At 41.8% G+C, this 18,819-nt stretch overlaps 1 protein-coding gene across 1 annotated transcript in view; it reads right to left on the bottom strand.

The window, feature by feature from the left end:
• The window catches only part of LOC138285345 (putative nuclease HARBI1), a 78,154-nt gene that overhangs the window by 40,210 nt on the left and 19,125 nt on the right, over positions 1–18,819 (bottom strand). The window lies entirely within an intron of this gene.

The following is an 18,819-nucleotide window of genomic DNA, read 5'->3' as shown; positions in this document are numbered from 1 at the left end:
TCATAAGTTTCTGAATTGCAGAAGATCTGGGACCATATATATCATTATTTTATATGGTGATTAACTAATTGAGATTCTCTATGAATCGCAATTAGGTAATCGCTATTTGGACGAATGAAACTCCATGAGTTTCATTTAGCGTTTCCTAATTGGTCACAAGTCGACCTACCTCATTAATATTAATGAGGCAGGTCGCATTTTGCATCCCATTAGGAAACGCAAAAATCACAGGTATGTCGGCTTGCTGGGCTCAGCAGACCAGCATGTCTGTGACTGCTTTTAAATAAAGCAATCTTTTTTTTTTTTTAACTGCAGCCTGTTTTCCTTGAAGGAAAACGGGATGCTTTAAAAAAGAAAAATGAAAAGTTTTATTTTCATTTTGGTCCATGTGACCACTGCCTACGCTTAAAAATAATTTTCACTGCCATTCACAAAATGGAAAGTGCCCTCGGAGACCCCTTCCCGTTTGAAAATCGGTTACCATATACTTAAAGTAGGTGGTAAAATGTGAATGTTTTGCAACCACATTTCGGTCACGAAACATTCCTAGGTACTGCTGCGATTCAGTAATAGGAAGGGATGCCCTTGGCACACCCTTTTTAATAACAAATCAGTATGTATGCGCAGTTCCAAATTGTGACTCGGTATCATGTTACTGAATCACAAATTGGAATTCATACATGCCAAAATGCATTTTTGGAGCTGCAGGTGGCAGATTAGGTCGTTTGCAACCGCAAAAATGCTTGATACATATGAACCCCTAGTGAGCTACTGCAAAATTGCGATGCCATATTTTTTTATACCATGCACTATACTATTATTCTACATGGTTTGGCTCTATAAATAGCATGGCAATGGATTTTACAGTACCATACGATAAGTAACTGGCTTTCTTTGGGAAAGTCAGTTAAGGTCTGAGAATCACCATCTCAGCATAAAAAGTTTGGACTTATCCCATGTTATCATATCATGGTCATAGCAGAGGAATGATGTGTTGGTTGCTATATTTTGCTATTAAGAATTGTGTTGTTACTTTAACAAAACGAATATAATTACCTCAATTATTAAAATATTAATTGAAGTTATATATTTGTATCAATATTTTGTGTATGTTATCTCTATTTTTCTAATTTTACAACTGAAAGCAGAAAAATACAGAAACTGAAATGTAAAACACAATAGTAAAATGAAGCCTGAATTTTTTTGGATGCTAGGTTCTACCTGCCAAGGGCTTCATTTGCTTCTTTGTAGCAGCATGCACACCTAATGCACTGCATTCTTTGGCAGAGGCAGTGCTGTATTAAGTAGTATTTGTGTGTTTGTACTGTGTCATTCTTGGAGTTGTAAAGTGCTCTTCACCAGTGAGACTTGTGCACAATCACAGGGAGTGCCTAGTTTTTGAAACACGGAAGGTCGATGTGCTTTCTCACATGGGACCCAAGTACATATTCATATGGCACAGTAGTCAAATGGGAGTTGATGCGAATGCTCAGCAGACACCAAGCAAGTACTTGACTGCAAAATAGTTGAGCACACAACTTTTACTTGAGATGAATGCTTGAGAGTTGGGAGAAAGGAACAACACTGGACCCATGTAGCTCAACATGCAAATTATGTTGCAAAATAACTTGTGGACAATAATCTCGACATGTAGATGATGCCACAAGTCTCGCTGGACTAAAATATTTTGGCATGCATCTTACAATTGTAGCCATTTTAAATTATGTGAAAGAGTCTGTGGTTTCCAGAGACTTTACTAGCCAGCTATCATTTTGGAGTGATGTCTGGCACAGACTATATTGGCTATCTTCGAAAGGTGTGAAATTTTCCACAAATACCCATGTTCAAGATTGCTGAGAACATCTCTTGCACGGTCAAACACAGTGGCTATGTTCAAAAGGTTTTTAACTATCACCACTAGGATTCGGTAATGTGTACCTTTGATACCCTTCTGACAATAATCCAGCATTATTTCAATCCAAACAGTATTCACTGCTGAACGTATCAATACTAAGGGACAACATCCGAGTGTGTGTTTTGGTGTACCACTGATCTACTATTTAATACTTGGATGCATTAATGAGTTGACCATTACAATTATAAGATTTGTATTTGAAGGTTGTACCACAGGTTAGAACTCATACATGTCTGAGCACAATCCTGTCCCCTATCTGATACCCCAACCTCACTTTGAAATTGTGAAGTGTCATCATTTCTGGTTTCTGTGAGCTAAGTGACTAAAAACATTAGATAATTTTAACAAAGTCCTGGGAGAAGGTAGAGACTAGAGAAATCTGATTGAGGCCTTAGATCAAGCACTTGATCATTCACCTCTTGCAGACAATGTTGAATGTTGAAAGACGTGCATACCTTTGCCCCAAAATGAATGGTTGATTATTATAACTACATATTAAAATAAACAAGATGTGTTAGAGACAAGGAATGGGTGGATAACTTTGCCACTTGATTGAGAGGACTAATAGTACATCGAAGAGCCCTGATTAGTAGGCAATCTCGATCTAGATCATTGCTGCATCAGTTTAAGTGATTCTATTCCTGACAAAACTTTTCAGCTCTAGGACATAGTGTGGCCTGGATGGATTAACAGACAGAGGCCCTCATTCTGATTCTGGCGGGCGGCGGAGGCCGCCCGCCAGAATTCAGCCCTCCATAATACCGCTCCGCGGTCAAAAGACCGCGGAGGGTATTATGAGTTTTTCCCTGGGCTGGCGGGCGGTCTCCAAAAGACCGCCCGCCAGCCCAGGGAAAAACTCCCTTCCCACGATGAAGCCGGCTCGTAATCGAGCCGGCGGAGTGGGAAGGTGCGACGGGTGCTGTTGCACCCGTCGCGTATTTCACTGTCTGCAAGGCAGACAGTGAAATACATTTTGGGGCCCTCTCACGGGGGCCCCTGCAGTGCCCATGATGTTGGCATGGGCACTGCAGGGGCCCCCAGGGGCCCCGCGACTCCCCCTCCCGCCATCCGGTTCCCGGCGGGAGAACCGCCAGGAACTGGATGGCGGGAGGGGGAGTCGGAATCCCCAAGCCGGCGCAGCAAGCTGCGCCGGCTTGGAGGATTCCTTGGGGGCAGCGGGAAACCGCTGGGAGACCGCCGGTTTCCCTTCTCTGACCGCGGCTAAGCCGCCGCGGTCAGAATGCCCCGCGGGGCACCGCCGGCCTGTCGGCAGTGCCTCCCCGTCCAGCGGCCCTGGCGGTTCTATACCGCCAGGGTCGTAATGAGGGCCAGAGTCATAAGACATATATGTTGAATAACAGTGGACCAGAAACTGTAAGAAATTGGGCTATTGATTGGAGGGCTGGTGAAAACCCTACTGAAGCAATAGCCACAATTCTCGTCACAGTGAACCTTGAAAGTCACTAAATTAACTTGTGCTTAACCCTCTGGTAGCTTTGCACAAAAGGAGCCAGGCTTACCTTAGAGGCACTGTGTAAAGTATGTATGTAGCACACAAGCAGTAAAAGAGTGAAACCCAGCACAAAAAAAATACCTTTTTTTTTTAGCAAAATATAGAAAATGTTAATGAATTAAATAATACCAAAATTACAAAAATCCAATTAGAACCAGAGATACTTAATTTTAAAGGTTAAAGTGAAAATATCTTTAAAAAGCAAACATTGCTGGCTGGAGGTATCTGGTGGTGCTGGAGCAGGGCAAAGTCACAAGTTCAGACCGGCCACAATGGAATGTACGTCAGCAAAGGACCAAGTTTTGCAAGCTGAGAATTGTACCTTATGTGTCAGCATGGTGCTGCTTTGCAAGGCTTTACGCTATCTAGCATCGGTTCTGATAAAGCTGTGCCGGAAGGCTTTGTAATGCTCGGTGTCAGTACAGATGACTCTTTCAGCTGTGTGGCAAGGCTTTGCCAAGCTTTGCATTATTTGGCATTGGAGATGTGCTCTATGATGCCAGTCAAAGATTCAGGACTTGGGGGGGGGCTCCTTTTGGGGGTCAGGGACTCACTCTAGAAGAGGTCAACAGGGCTCAGATTGGTCCAGTTGCAAGTCTAGGCAGGTCCAGTGCAGCATGACATGCTGCAGGTAGTTGCAGGGAGACCTCTGGAGATTGTTGTATCCATGTAGCTCATAACAGGAGGTCGGCCAACTGACCCTTGGAGTTGCTCAGGTTATCCTAGGAAGAAGGAAGCAGGTCCACTCTTCCTTCACACAGAGCAGGGCCAGCCTCAAGCAGAAGTGCAGTCCTCAAGGGAAAAAGGCAGGCCTCAAGAAGAAGGACATCCTGTGGTAGCAGCAGGGCAGTCCTCTAAGTAACAAGGTAGGCCTCAAGCAGCAGGGCAGTCCTCTGAGGAACAAGGCAGACCTCACGCAGCAGGGCAATCCTCTCAGGAACAAGGTAGTCCTTCTGGAATATCCACAGGTCTAAGAGTATACTTAAGAGGTGTTTTGAAGGTACAATATGTATACCTGGTGCCAGCATTACAGCTGGAGTCTTCCCTATACTACATCTGTATCTGGTTCTGGAAAGTTCTTCCCTTCCTTTGTCATGGCTCCAAGAAGTCTGGGGTGACAAAAGACTAGTGTCAAGTTCCTTTGTTTGTGATGGAGTCAAGCCCCCAATGAAATGTAAGGGGGCAGGTAACAGCTCTGTCCCTAGCAACCCATTCAGGATGACCGATCCTGCCTATACCCAGTCCTATTTGTCTAATGTCTGGTGGGAATAACAAAACCCCAACAGCAGTGCCGCTTACAGTCATGTGACCCAGGCTACTGGCAGAGGCCCAAAAATTGACAGGGCAGGAAAATGTCAACTTTCTGAAAGCGGCATTAAAGAGGATTTTAAATTACAGTTCATTTGAGACTACACATGCCATTGCAATCTGTTCTCAATCAAAAGGTATCACTTATTAAATGTACTAACATAGCCAAATGTTATCCTGTGGGAGAAAGAGACCTTATAGTAGTGAAAAATGTACTTAGGCTACATTTACTACCAGGACATGTAAAACTCAAAAAACATGTCCTACTTTTTAAATAATTTGCACCCTTTCTTATGGGTGTTTTAGGGCCTACCTTATGGGTGACCTATATGTACTAAAAGGGTGGTTTAGACCTGGCAAAAGGCTTTTTTTCCCAGCTCAAATTGGCTGTTTAAAACTGCACTAGAGGCTGTAATGGCAGGGCTAAGACATATTCCAAAGTTCTACTTTAGTTTGTGGCACAATGAAGGCTACAGGCCCACTAGAAGCATTTAAACTTCAGGCTTTGGGTACATGCAGTACAGCTTTACAAGGGACTTACACATGATTAAATTAACCAATCAGGTACAGGCCAATGTTATCATGTTTTAAGGGGAAAGCACAAGCACTGTAGCACTGGTTAGCACTGATAAAGTGCACAGAGTCCTAATGCCAACAAAAACTAAATTTATAAAACAGGAACAGGAGTGGTGAAGGCCATTCGTTTAGGGGTGACAATGTAGAGAGGTCCTACTCCAATGGAACCAAAGACAATTTTTCTAAAAAGAGGAATACAAGCATTTTGTGCAAGAAAATAATAAAACAGTGGTAACCCTAATTGGTAGTAGTTGGCCAGAGACCGGACTACATTTTAGTATGGGAAGGTAAATGTTCATATATGGTCTGACTATATAAGATGAGAGCAAGCCACAGGCAATTTTTCATGCAGAGATCTCCCCTTCAGCATATGAAAGCAGATCAATATTGAAGTTAAAGAAAGATTCCATGGCCCATATTTAATTGAAAATGACAGAGCTGATGCTGCACCAATATTGTCAGAGCTACGCTCCGTCATTTTCACAACACAGGGATGCACCATATTTAATTGAATACGGCACACCCCTGTGTTGTTCCTTGCGCTGATGCTAAATTGAGCTGCCTAGCGCCAACGCAGGCATCCTTGCACCATCGTGCAAGGATGTCTGCATTGAGGGATGTGATTGTTTATGTATGGGAAGGTGTCCCTTCCTGCACATAAAAAATCACTTATGGCAATTTGGCACTTCTTTGTGTGCTGCAGAACACAGCACCCACAGAAGTGCCTAAGCGTCATTTTGAAATTATTGTTTATGTACAGGAAGGGCACCTTCCTGCACATAAACAATCATATCTGGCATTTTGATCTCTGTATGCGTGCTGATGCAGCACACATAGAAAAAGCAAAAAACAAGGAGGAATAAAAATATTCCTCCTCATTGCACCTTGCTAACGCCACCCCTGGTGGGGCATTAGATTTTGGCACTCCCTCAGGTTTACGAAAACTATAAACGCCCACAGCAACACCCATTGCACGCCCCTTCCACGCAAAGGGCTGCTTGTGAAGGGGCTGTATTTACAAGGAGGCGTTAGGCCACAGAAAGTGCCTAACGCCACCTTGTAAATACGGTGCAGTGCTTAGCGTCACGAAAAGTGATGCTCAGGTGGCGACGGGGGCTCATAAATATGCCCCTATGTGACTAATCACTGACTAACCAAGGGGCAGATATAATATATATACTTTGCTGGTGAGCAAGAAGGGAAAATTTCTTTCAGTTGATGCTCTGACTGAGGATCATCAAGCCAGGTTTTTTCTTGACAATGTTGTGTCACTGAATGTCATTTGCCTAGCTGGACACCACAGGATTGACACAATGGCATATTTATAAGAGCTGCATCAAAGTCTTTAACTGTAAAGACTTGTTTCACTCCTTCATCAGGTTCAAGCTACATTCTGTTGGCTTTCATGTTTATGCTGGTGGGTGTTATACCAGCATCTGTCCACTTCACTTTGCTGTAGCATTAAGACTGAGTTTCTACCATTTATATGTTTAACTATATTGTAGGCCAGACTGGTGAATTTTATGCTTGAAAGGACATTGGTTCTCTTTTAAACATTGTTAAAAATAGAATTTATTGTGCATCTGGAAAACAGTGATATGTGTGTTTTGACATTGGTAGTAGTAACTGATTTAAAATATTCTGTTATTTTGTTAAGTCATTACAGAGAAGAAGTTGAAATTGAGAGTGAGATGCTAAAGTCCTTTTCCGACCAGTTTTGTGCTAGATAAAGAACTTTTCGGTTAAACCAGCCTGCATGTTTGTACATTATAAGGAGGTCCTTGTATTCTTAAAGCTTAGCTTTATCTGGTGATACCACCAGTTTCAACAGGAGGAAAGATTATCCTACATCAATAATTTTATAACATCTATTCTATGACCTTTCAAAAAGCCGACTTTGTGGTTTTGATAAATTGGGTTGATGGGTGAGGGTGAACCACAAAAAGTCAGTAAAATGTACCTGTGCTTAACCCTCTGGTAGCTTGGCACAAAAGCCGACAGCAATAAAGTGAAAACACAACACAAGAAAAATATCACACCAATTTAGAAAAATTGTGTTAAATTGAGCAGATTATTTAACACCAAAATGACAAGAATCCAATCAATAGAACTGGAAATATGCTTTTCTGAAAGTTTAAGCTAAGTATAGTGCCTAAAAGCACAAAGCATCACTTGCAGTTATCTGGTCATTTGAGACAGGGTGAAAGTCACAACTTCAGGCAGACCGCGATGGTGGCCGGACCAAATACAGGAACCAGGTTTGTCCAGCTGAAAAAGTTACATTCTTAAGTCAAGTGCAAAGAGTTCCTTTCAGTATGGAGGAGGCTGCTAGGAACAAGGAGAGCAACGTGGATTGTTGCCGATGTAACTCAAACAGCAGACCAGGCATCACGGACAGTCTTCACTGTAGCGTGAAGATCCTGTTGGGTATCGTGGATGGTTGTTGCTGGAGCTTTACATTGGCTATCACCGCTGACTGTCAATCCTGTAGTGCAAAGTGCAGATCTTGCATTGCAGTTGGCAGTCACTATAGCGCGAAGGAGGCACACCATTGTTTACAATGTGTCTCAATGAGCTTTGCAGGATTAGCTTCAAACTTTTTTTACGCTAATCCTGCAAAGCTCCAAACTAGCGTCAAAAACTTTGACACTAGTTCCCCTAACTACCACCATGGTGTGCTGTATCGTAGATATGGCCCACACATGGTGGCATTAGGGTCGCGCTAAGGGGCACAAAAAAAATGACACTGCACTGGGTGCAGTGCCACTTTTCTTAAATCAGGCCCCACGGGTCTGGGAGGCACAAAACAATAGAACCAGAGATAGACAATTTCAAATATTTAAAGTATGTATAGCACCCAAAAGCACAAAGCGGCACTCACTGTTATCTGGTTGAGCAAAACTGCATGAAAGTCACAAGATCAGGCCGACCGCGATGGAGCACTAGCTGAATACAGGGGCCAGGTTAGTCCCACTGAAAAAGTGTCCTTTTAAAGTCCAGCGCAAATAGTTGCAGTGGAGGCGGCCATGAGCTGACAGAGCATTGCAGATGATCATAGGTGTACCGCAAAGAGCAACCTGGGAGTCTGGCACAGGTGTGACCAATATGGCCTTAGGGATAAGTATTCTTCAGGGGCAGGTGAAAGACCATGCTCTAGTCTTCCCCAGTTGGGAGGTAGACCTAGAGGATGAACTAGTGGTCCCTGAGGGTGGGAGTCATCACTTCCACCAGTTTTAAGTGAATAGAGTCCCTGTCACTGCTCTGAGGGACACTAGCCCAACCAGACCAAGGTAGTGGAAAGGTTGGTTTCTCCACAGCAGCAGAATGGACAGGTGTCTAGGGTAACTTAGGCCTAGGAGTAGGTCTTTTTCCATCACATTGTTCTGGTATCCCTAGTGTGTGGTTGGGAGGTGACCCCGAGGAGGATCATAGTTAGTCCCCAGATGTTCATTCACCATCTCCTGGAAGCCCCTCATTGGAACTGTCACTGAATGACACCCCTGATGTAGGACTTTGCCTCACAAGCCTCCATCAACAGCATCCTCAATGATGATGATGGACCTGACATTGCAAGCCTCAAGCCTGCACAAAGCATCCCCGATGCAAGACCATACTTTGCTGCCTTCACCTCTTTGAAACAGCCGCTGCATGATGCATCCTCAATGCGGGATATTGCTACACTCCACAAGCAGGATTTAAAATACTTTGTTCATCAGGCTTAACCTATCCTCTGTATTGGCCCTGTTGTCGTTCGTGGTTGGCCTGAACTTGTGACTTTGTCCCAGTCTGGCATGAAACAGATGCCTAGAGTTTGCACTTTATGGCCCATATTTATACTTTTTGACGCAAATCAGCGGTTAAGCAGATTTGCGTCAAAAAGTTTACCGCCGGCTAATGCCATTCCAACGCACCAGCCGGGTGCCTTATTTATGGAATTACATTAGCTGGCGCTGCGGCCTGGTTAGCGTAAAAATAAATGACTGTAACCGGGCAGCAGAGGTGACGGGAATACTGGGGGTTGTGCGCCAAAGAATGGTGCAAGTCAGGTGAGAGTCAAAAATATTGGCTCTAACCTGAGTTGCGCCATTTTTTGACACACAACCCCCATGGAAATGACTCCTGTCTTAGCAAAGACAGGAGTCATGCCCCCCTGCCCAATGGCCATGCCCAGGGGACTTCTGTCCCATGGGCATGGCCATTGGGCACAGTGGCATGTAAGGGGGGCTAAGATAGGCCCCCCAATGCCACTTATAAAAAAATATTATACATACCTGCACTTACCTGCACTCACCATGGAAGGGTCCCTCCATCCCTGGGTATCCTCCAGGGATGGGCAAGTGTGGCAAGGGGTGTCCCTGGGTGCAAGGAAGGGCACACCTGGACTGCATTCATGGTCTCCCACCATGGAAATGAGTCCTCAGGTCCCTCAACACCAGCCCTGACCCAGGCGTTAAAAACCGACGCAAATCAGGCTGGGCCCCATGTTTTAAGGCCCACCTCCGCCTGTGCATAATTTTGACGCTGAAGGATAAATAAGGCGCACATGCCTTAGAGTCATTTTTTGCACAGGAGCAACTACCTTGCATGTCATTAGCTCAAGGTAGGTTTTCACATACAAAAAATGATTCAAACTCCATAATTTTGGCGCTAGATGGGTCTAGCACCAAAGTATAAATATGGAGTTAAGTTTGCACCGAATTTGCGTAAAAAAAATGAAGCAAATCCGGCTCAAACAGAGTATAAATATGGGCCTATGTCTTTAGCCAGTATTTTCACTTAAATCTTTAAAATTGTATATCTACGGTTCTGCTGATTGGATTTTTTTCTTGTTTGGTCTCAAATAATTTATGTGATTTTACTCTATTTTTCTAAACTGGTGTGGGATTTTTTCTGTGTTATGTTTTCACCTTATTATTGTTTGAAGAGTTGCATAAATACTTTACACATGCCTCTAAGTTAAGCCTGACTGCTTGTGTGCCAACTACCAAAGGGTTAAGCAGAAGTCAGTTTGTGTTTGCTTGTGACTTCACCCTGACCAGAATTGTGGTTGCTGCTTGAGTAGGGATTCATCCCCCTCAACCATAACCCAATTTCCTGTAAGGGTTTTAAATTGCAAAACCCCAGACACTAAACATGACATTTCTTCCTGTTCCCAAACAAATGTTGTAATGTATTAAATGTAATAAGGTAACCCAATTTTATCCTATGGGAGAGGTAGGCCTTACAATTGTGAAAAAACAAATTTGACAGGACATGTAAAAGTTAAAACTACATGTCTAATTAAGTGCAATGCTCCCTGCCCTATAGGCTGTTTAGGGCCTACCCTAGGGTTGAATTAAACATATTAGAAAGGAGTATTTGGATCTGGCAAAAGATGTATTTTGTTAAGTTGAAATGGTACTTTAAAACATACAGGTTGTAATTGCAGGTCTGAGATGTTTAAAAAGTCTACTTAAATGAGTGGTACAATAAGTAATGCATTATCAAAAAACAAGTATCCACGTGAAACTCATTTTCAATCAAATTAAATATTATAGCAGAAAAATCTTGTTACTGGCTAACTCACACAAAAAATTCTTAAATGAATACGAAAATCATCTGTCTAGAATCTTTAAAAAACCTCCACTGAATCCAGTACCAACACACATGTGAAAAACGTGTTTGTAATGCTTTGGAAGCTGCAACAGCATAGAATGGTGAATCATTTTTATAATCAAACAAGTGATCTCCAAGTGAGAAAAGAGACACCACACCATAAAGCAATAAAGATATTGCTTATAGTTCTGTGATCTTTGGTGTATCTCACAAAGACAGTCTCCTATTAAGTTATGAAGTATGCTTGTCAATACATTGATTGATTATTCAAAACATAATCAAAGAGGTCTTGTCTGATTAACGCATTGACAGCATTTCGACCCTCATGCTGGATTCTAGGGTCTCATCAGGACAAAAAATGACCCTGACAACTGTCAAGAAAAAGGCCGTCCCTAAGGAGTGTGCTATGATGTATAGAAACAAAAAGGGATATATATGAAATAATAATATACGTACTGGTGAAAGGTTGGAATTATTAAAGCCTCAGCTAAATGTCGAATATTGTTATCTGAAAAAAAGGGGGGTCAATTCAGTGAATAAGCTTATATTAAAATTAGTATTTGTGGGAGCAAGTTATATTAAGGCATAACTCATCACTGTCTGACCCAGAATGGTACTTTTGTCACCTAAGAAAAGAAAAACATTCATGAGCCTGTGGAAAATAACTGAATGACAACTTGAGGGGAGAAAATAATATTTTGTACCTTAATATAAGTGATGGATAGACTGGCAACATCTTCTGAAGTCTGGATACAAGGGAAGTCAGACCTGACTCTCCTTCCTTAAATAGCCTCTGGAGACAAGCCTGACTTTGGCGCTAGCCCCAGGGCAAAAAGTAATTAGAAACAGCTGTGGCCAAGTCAAAGGGAAAGATATTATACTTTGGGCTTGTTTGGATTAGGTAATATAAACAATAATTATGAAAAAGTTGAATGTGAATTGGAACAGACTATAAGTGAGGTGAATGTAATCTATTAGAAATAAATACTGAGCGGAAATAAATAAAATAGGTTGAAGGGAGAATAGAACTTGGTACCTCAGCCTTAATAGGTAATGGATTGGCCACAGAGCCATCCAGAAGTGGACAAGAGCACTTTTGGGTCACTACTACCATTAATTCGGGAGAATTGAAGATTTTGTCGGAATCCAGGAACTGCAGGTGAATTAAATACTTTGTGGGAGAAAGAATTAATAATAAAAAAAATATTAAAAAATGCTAAATAAATAAAAACTGAAGTATTAGGTCGAAATAGGGATCAAACCTGGCTCCGTGGCCTTGGTAGGTAATGGAAGTGGAACACAGCCACCAAGGAGATGACTGAAATAACTTCCCAATAATTGTGAAAAATCAGAAAGGTGAAGCAGTTGCTTTACCACTGATTAGTGAGCATTACAAACATCATTGGAGTGGATATTGGTCACTCAGCTAATATGATGTGTATTTGTGGGATAGGAATTTTGTGGATATGTTCACTCAGCCAATATGAATGTAACAGAATGTCTACAAATTGCTAGCTATGGGACATAAACGATGAAGGAAGTAAAAAAGATTCAGATGGGAAATAATTGGGAAAAAGGACATAATGAATGAGGGAAATAGTAATCTCATATATACATGGTTAGGAGTGGCTCATGGACATATGTATACGAAGGGCAAGGGATTTGCTTATTTGGAGATCAGAGTAAAATGTGGGGAGGGGCAATTGAAACCTGAAATGGAGTGTCATATTAATTAACAGTTGGTACATAAATATGCTGACTGTAATATACAATTACACCATAAAATATGACACATCAGTTCAGTAGTGTAATATACTTCCTCCATTCTTCCATGGAGTTCAATCCTTTTCTTTTAGAATCACATTTATCAATCCATTTACATTCCAGTCTCTGTAAGTTCAATGCAATGTCTCCTCCTCTGGGTGAAGGAATAACCTTTTCAATGACTTGCCATCTAAAATCTTTGAAGGTATGTTGTCGCTCCTGGTAGTGTTGGACCATAGGTGCTGTTTCAATGCAGCATCTGATGCAGCTTCTGTGCTAGCTGATGCTTGTTCACACTTATTGGGTCGTCTGTCCAATATAAATCAAATCACCGGGCACCAAACATAATAAACAACACTGGCCGAGGCAAGGTTAGTGTACTATCTCAAAGTGTATTGAATGTCACCATGTACAAAAAGTTTTGTATTAGACGTATATTGACAGGCAACACAGTTGCCACATTTGTTATGACCTTAAATTGGTTCTAAACCAAAAAGAAGAGGTAATGTTAACAAATCTTTGTGAATTTTCGTATCGGCATGAACTAAGTGGTCCTTAAGATTTTTACCTTTCATGAAAGAGAAAAGAGGGGTATCTTGAAAAGGGGCCTTGATTTTCAGTATTAACCAATGTTTTTTGGTAATGTTGACAATCTTGTTGGTTTGGGGACAGAACGTAGTGACACAGACAATCTTATTCATAGGGGGCCTTTCCTGGGATTTTAGAATTGTCCCCATTCGATTGTACCATGCCCTTTCGAAGGAATTATTAATTTATTTATTATGGTAGCCTCTCTCAAGTAATTTCTGACTGAGTATATCTCCTTCTCTGAAGTAGTCATTTTTCTTGGTACAGTTCCTACGAAGTCAGAGGAAATTGGCCAAATGGCAAGCCATCTTTTAATGCCCTAGGGTGAAAACTATTGTACTTTAGTACAATGTTGCATTCTGTTAGTTTGCAGAAGAATGAAACAATGAGTTGATTATTGTCATTTTTGATCAGAAGGCCCAGAAAAGGAATACTGTGTTGATTTGCGTTATGGGTAAACTTAAGATAGGGCTGACAGTTGTTTAAATAATGAACAAATACTTTGAGCGTTTCATCATTCCCTTCCCAAATCATGAGGATATCATCAATGTATCTTTTCCAACAGTTTATGTTCCTAAAGAAAGGATTGTTGTACGAAGGAACAAACTTGCATTCAAAATTGCCAACATACAGACTGGCTAGATTTGGAGCAAACATAGCTCTCATATATGCATCAGAGCATTGTTCATAAAAATCTGTTCCAAAAAGTACATAATTTCTGGATAGGGCAATCTCAAGTAGTTCAATTATAAAATCTGTTGGAATCCTTTATGGGGCAGGGCGGCGATTTAAAGTCTGTCACATCACCTCAATGCTGTCTGTTTGAGGAATGCTGATGTATAATGACTCAATATTAAGTGTCACCAGAATTTCCTTGGAAGGGTCATATCGCGTTCCTTCAATTAAAATAATCAGGTATGTACTGTCTCTTACATAGGTATCCAAAATAGGAATGAAGGGCCAGATGTATCAAGCAATTTTGCATTCACAAACGGTGCAAATCACAAAATTCGGCCATTTGTAAATGCAAAAAAGCCTTTCAAGATGTATGGAAGGCATTCGCTGTGCAATTTTAAGGAATTGCAAAAATAGCAATTCCTTTTAGAGAATCGCAAATTGTGATTCTCTAAATAGGAAATCGCAAATAGAGAATTCCTATTTGCGATTTCCAAAGCACATGTATCAAGCATTTCTTAAATGCAAATTGGGCATTTAGGAAATGCAATTACCACCAAATCCAATGTGGTGGTAAGCATGTGCAATTTAAAAAAATGCATTATAAATGCATTTTTTTAAATGACATGTAGCGCACACATGCCCTTAGGGCATGTGTGTGCTTCACATGTCCGCAAATAGTTTTTTTGGGTTGCATCAGAGGGGCCCTTAGGCCCCCAGCACCCTGGGATTTGCATTACCTAATTTGCGAATTCCTAACTGGAATTCGCAAATTGAGAAATGCAAAACCATTCGCCCGTATGGGCCTACTGGCCCATATGGATGAATGGAGTCCCATTCCCTAGTTGTGATTCAGTAATAGTGATTGCGAATTTTAAGAAATCGCTATTAATGAATCACAAATTTCATACATCCCATTGTGCATTTCTTAAATAGCGATTTCTTAAAATCTGCTATTTAAGAAATGCAAACCAGGAGCTTGACACATCTGGCCCAAAGTCTTTAATTAAGTTAGTAACATATTCACCCAATGTTTCCAGTACAGAGTCACATCCAGAGAGGATGGGGCACCCTGGAGGGCTCCTAATGTCTTTGTGAATTTTGGGTAATATGTAAAGGACTGGGGTCCTGGGAATTTTTTTATTAAGGAATGGAAATTCCTTTTGGGATAGAATTCATTGCTGTGGGCCATGAGATGTAATGTCTAATATAATCTGTTTAATTTCTGGTAAATGATTTGTAGTGAGTCTCCTATAGTGTCTAGTATTATTCAACTGGCACATAGTTTCCACCTCATATGAATATCTGTCTAGGATTACTATGCCTCCTCCTTTGTCGGCTGGTTTAATTATGATGGGGGTGTTGAATTTCAGAGTCTGAAGCGACTGCCTTTTTGGTCTGGTGATATTATCTGGAACAAAGGATCTTTTATTTCTAAGGTGACCAATATCTTCAAGGGCCACTTTCTCGAATGCTACTATTTCTGGTGGCATTAATGCATTAGGCAGTGTAAACAATGAAGGAGGTCTGAATTGCATCTGTTGTGGTACATTTAGGGACTCATTATCTTAGAAAAAGTGGCACAATCGGAGCTTTCTAAAGAACCAGTACAGCTCTGAATTAAGTCTGAAAAATCAGTGCATTCAGTTATAACAAAGGACAAACCTTTGCTCAGTAAAGAGAGTACATTCTGAGTTAGTTCATGCTGTGACAGGTTAAAGCTAGGGATTGATTGTTGGGCCTCTAAACTGGAATGATAGAAAATAGTGAAGAAGTTGTTAGTCTGAGCCAAAGTTGGGTTGTTCAAGTGCCCTCTGGACCCCATTTGTAGTACCGCCTGCGGGTCTGTCTGTCTCCTGGAAACTGATTGCATGTTTTTCCTCTGTTGCTCCTGTTCCCTCTGCCCCTTAACGTATTCCTTAAAAAAGGAATAGGAGTGGAATTGTAGCTACTGGTTCCTTTCTCGGGATCCTCTGTGCTATCAGAGCCTTCTGAAGATTCAGAGCAGGTGATAACCTTTATCATTATATCTCCCCTAGGTTACGTTTTTTGATGGCCCCTGGGCTTAGGTGTTGTATTCGTTTGCAAGGTAAGGGTAAGCTTTCTCTTTGCTGAAATTTTGTATATCTTTCTGTACCTTATCTGCCTTTTTTTAAGTTCAAACAAATTAAATTCTTGTATAGATTTTTTGCGCTTAGCTAGAGCTTGCTTTGCTTCATCACTACTGTCACAGTCAAGTAATTATTTGTCTAGTTCTGGTGTTTCTTGTAATTCATCTTTGCTGTGTTCAAGAGATGTCTCTATACCTAATACTGTCAAATATCTGGAACAGGTTGCGGCAATAAGACTAAAGCCACCATTACATTTTTTGTCCTCGAAAAATTCCCGGGATGTTACAGACTTGTAGTCCTACTGGAGTAATATCTGCTTTCAGGCACACTAGTAGCATTCAATTTACAGGCATTAGGTACATGCAGTACTACTCTACAAGGGATTTGCAAGTACATTAAATGTGATAGTTGGCTGTAAGCCAACTGTACCATGTTTTAGGGTGTGAGCACAAGTACTTTTGCACTGGTTAGCAGTTATAAAGTGTTCAGAGTCCCAAAGCCAACAAAAAGGTTGAGAAAACAGGCAAAAAAGTTTGTGGGTGACTGCAGAGATGGCCAAGTCGAATAATAGCACTCCTCAGCAATCACATTAACCTGTTCACAAGAATTAGGCATGACAATTCACAAGCCCAGTTCCATAATAACTTCTGACAGGTATAAGTTTAGCAAGCATTTTATGGGCACAAATTCTCTTTTAGGTGCATGCATGCAGTCTGATCTGGAGTTTGTTAGCATTGACCAGCATTCATGCTTCAATCAATGTCAGCTGACTATAATTACCGATTCCAGGAGTGGTCACTTACTATGTATGCACTATGAAGGACTAAGTGGCACTGAGCATGTCCAGGCATAGTTTGACCAAGCGAGGAGGGATCACTGAGTGATCCAAAATGTGTAAAAATGCATTTAAGTAAACTAAGTGGCTAATGAAGAAGACACATCATATTTTGATCCAAATTTCTTCTTGGAGGTGATTTTGGATGTCAGCACTATGAGTCTCCTAGCAATTAAGGATACCCCAGCCCAGGTGCCTCTTATTTATGTCACAGTCCCATAGATATTGAAATACCATGCTCACAGCCAACAAAAGACAGCTTGATGCTATTGTGGGTTTAATATCTCTTTATCCATATAAATTAGGTCACTACTGAAACTGATTATCCTACTCTGCTCACTTTGAGAAATGTATTGCAAAAATGTATCCTTAGACAGGTGGGGCATCTGCCTACAAATATGTAGCTTTTTTCAGTTGTACACAATGCTGGATAAGATCATCATGTGAGTGATGTTGGACCTGGCTTCCTTGGCGTGATCTCTCCTGTCTTTTTTGCATCTGCTTCCTATGTTTTGACTGTGTACTGGATTTAGTTTTTGCTGTTTCTGTTACTCTGGCCACTTTACCACTGCTGGCCAGTGCTAAAGTGCAAGTTTTCCCTGTGTAAAATGCATGTGTAATTCGATTTTTCCATGATTGGCATATTTTATTTACTAGTAAGTCCCTAGAAAAGGGCCCTAGAAGTGCCCGGGGCCTGTAAATCAAATGCTACTAGTTGGCTTGCAGCACTGATTGTGCCACCCATATAAGTAGCCCTGTAAACATGGCTCATACCTGCCACTGCAGTGTCTGTGTGTGCAGGTTTAGACTGCTAATTCAACCTGGCATGTGTACCTACTTGCCAGGCCCAAACCTTCCCTTTTTATGCATGTAAGTCGCCCCTAAGGTAGGGCATAGGTAGCCCTATGGGCAGGGTGCAGTGTATGTTAACGGTGGGACATGTACTGATGTGTTTTACATGTCTTAACAGTGAATTACTGCCAGATTTGTGTTTCACTGTTGCAGGGCCTATCTCTCCCGTAGGTTAATATGGGGCTGCCTTTAAATATCCTTTAAGTGCAGTTTCCCTTTGGTAGCAGCTAGAGATCAGGAGTTTGGGGTCTCTGAACTCGCATTTTTAAAATACATCTTTGGGTGAAGTTGTTTTTTGTATTGTCAGTTTAAAAATGCCACTTTTAGAAAGTGCCCATTTTCTTGTTTAAACCATTTTGTGACTCTGCCTGTTTGTGTATTCCATGTCTGGGGTAGACTGACCGTTAGGTTGTTTGTGAATCTCCACTGGACAGTGACACAAAAGGAGCTGGGGTGTAGCCTGCATATACTGATGGGCCATCTGGTCTAGAGTGGAGGGAGGAGTGGTCACTTACACCTGAATGGGCTGTGCCTGCCCTCACACAATGCAGTCTCTAACTCCCTGGTGTGTGTCTAGAGCCAAGTCTGGGCAAGGCAGGATCGTGTGAACAACAGTATTGGACCCAAAACCCCAGATTTTCAGATTAATTCTGTATTCAAGAGGAACCTCTGCCAAGGAGAAGAGTTGTAGAGCTAGAGGAGGAGTACTGTCCCTTTGCCCGTGACTGTGCTTTGCTGGGCTGGCCTGCAGTTGCTGCTTTTGCCTGAAAGAGGACAAAGACTGGGCTTTGTGGTATATTCCTGGTTGTGAAGTGTCTCCAAGGGCTTGGACTGAGCTTGCCTCCTGTTTCGAAGTCTCAGGGCCATCAAAGACTTCCTCTGCCAGCACTTGGACTCTTTGTTGAGACTCCTACCCTACCATGTGGTGCCCTATCCAGTTCCTAGGCCCTGGAAAGGTGAAGCTGGTAGAAAAAGGACTGAAATCTACGCACAGGAAGCCACGCAGGGAAAATTTCACCCCACCACCTGCAACGCTGCTGTAAAAATGACACAAACTCCTAGCAGCATGACTTTTCCATCACTGTGC

The sequence above is a fragment of the Pleurodeles waltl genome, chromosome 3_1 (assembly GCF_031143425.1).
Source record: "Pleurodeles waltl isolate 20211129_DDA chromosome 3_1, aPleWal1.hap1.20221129, whole genome shotgun sequence".
Taxonomy (NCBI): domain Eukaryota; kingdom Metazoa; phylum Chordata; class Amphibia; order Caudata; family Salamandridae; genus Pleurodeles; species Pleurodeles waltl.
Note: the sequence above shows the minus strand (reverse complement) of the source record. Positions and strands in the feature narration are given on the sequence as shown.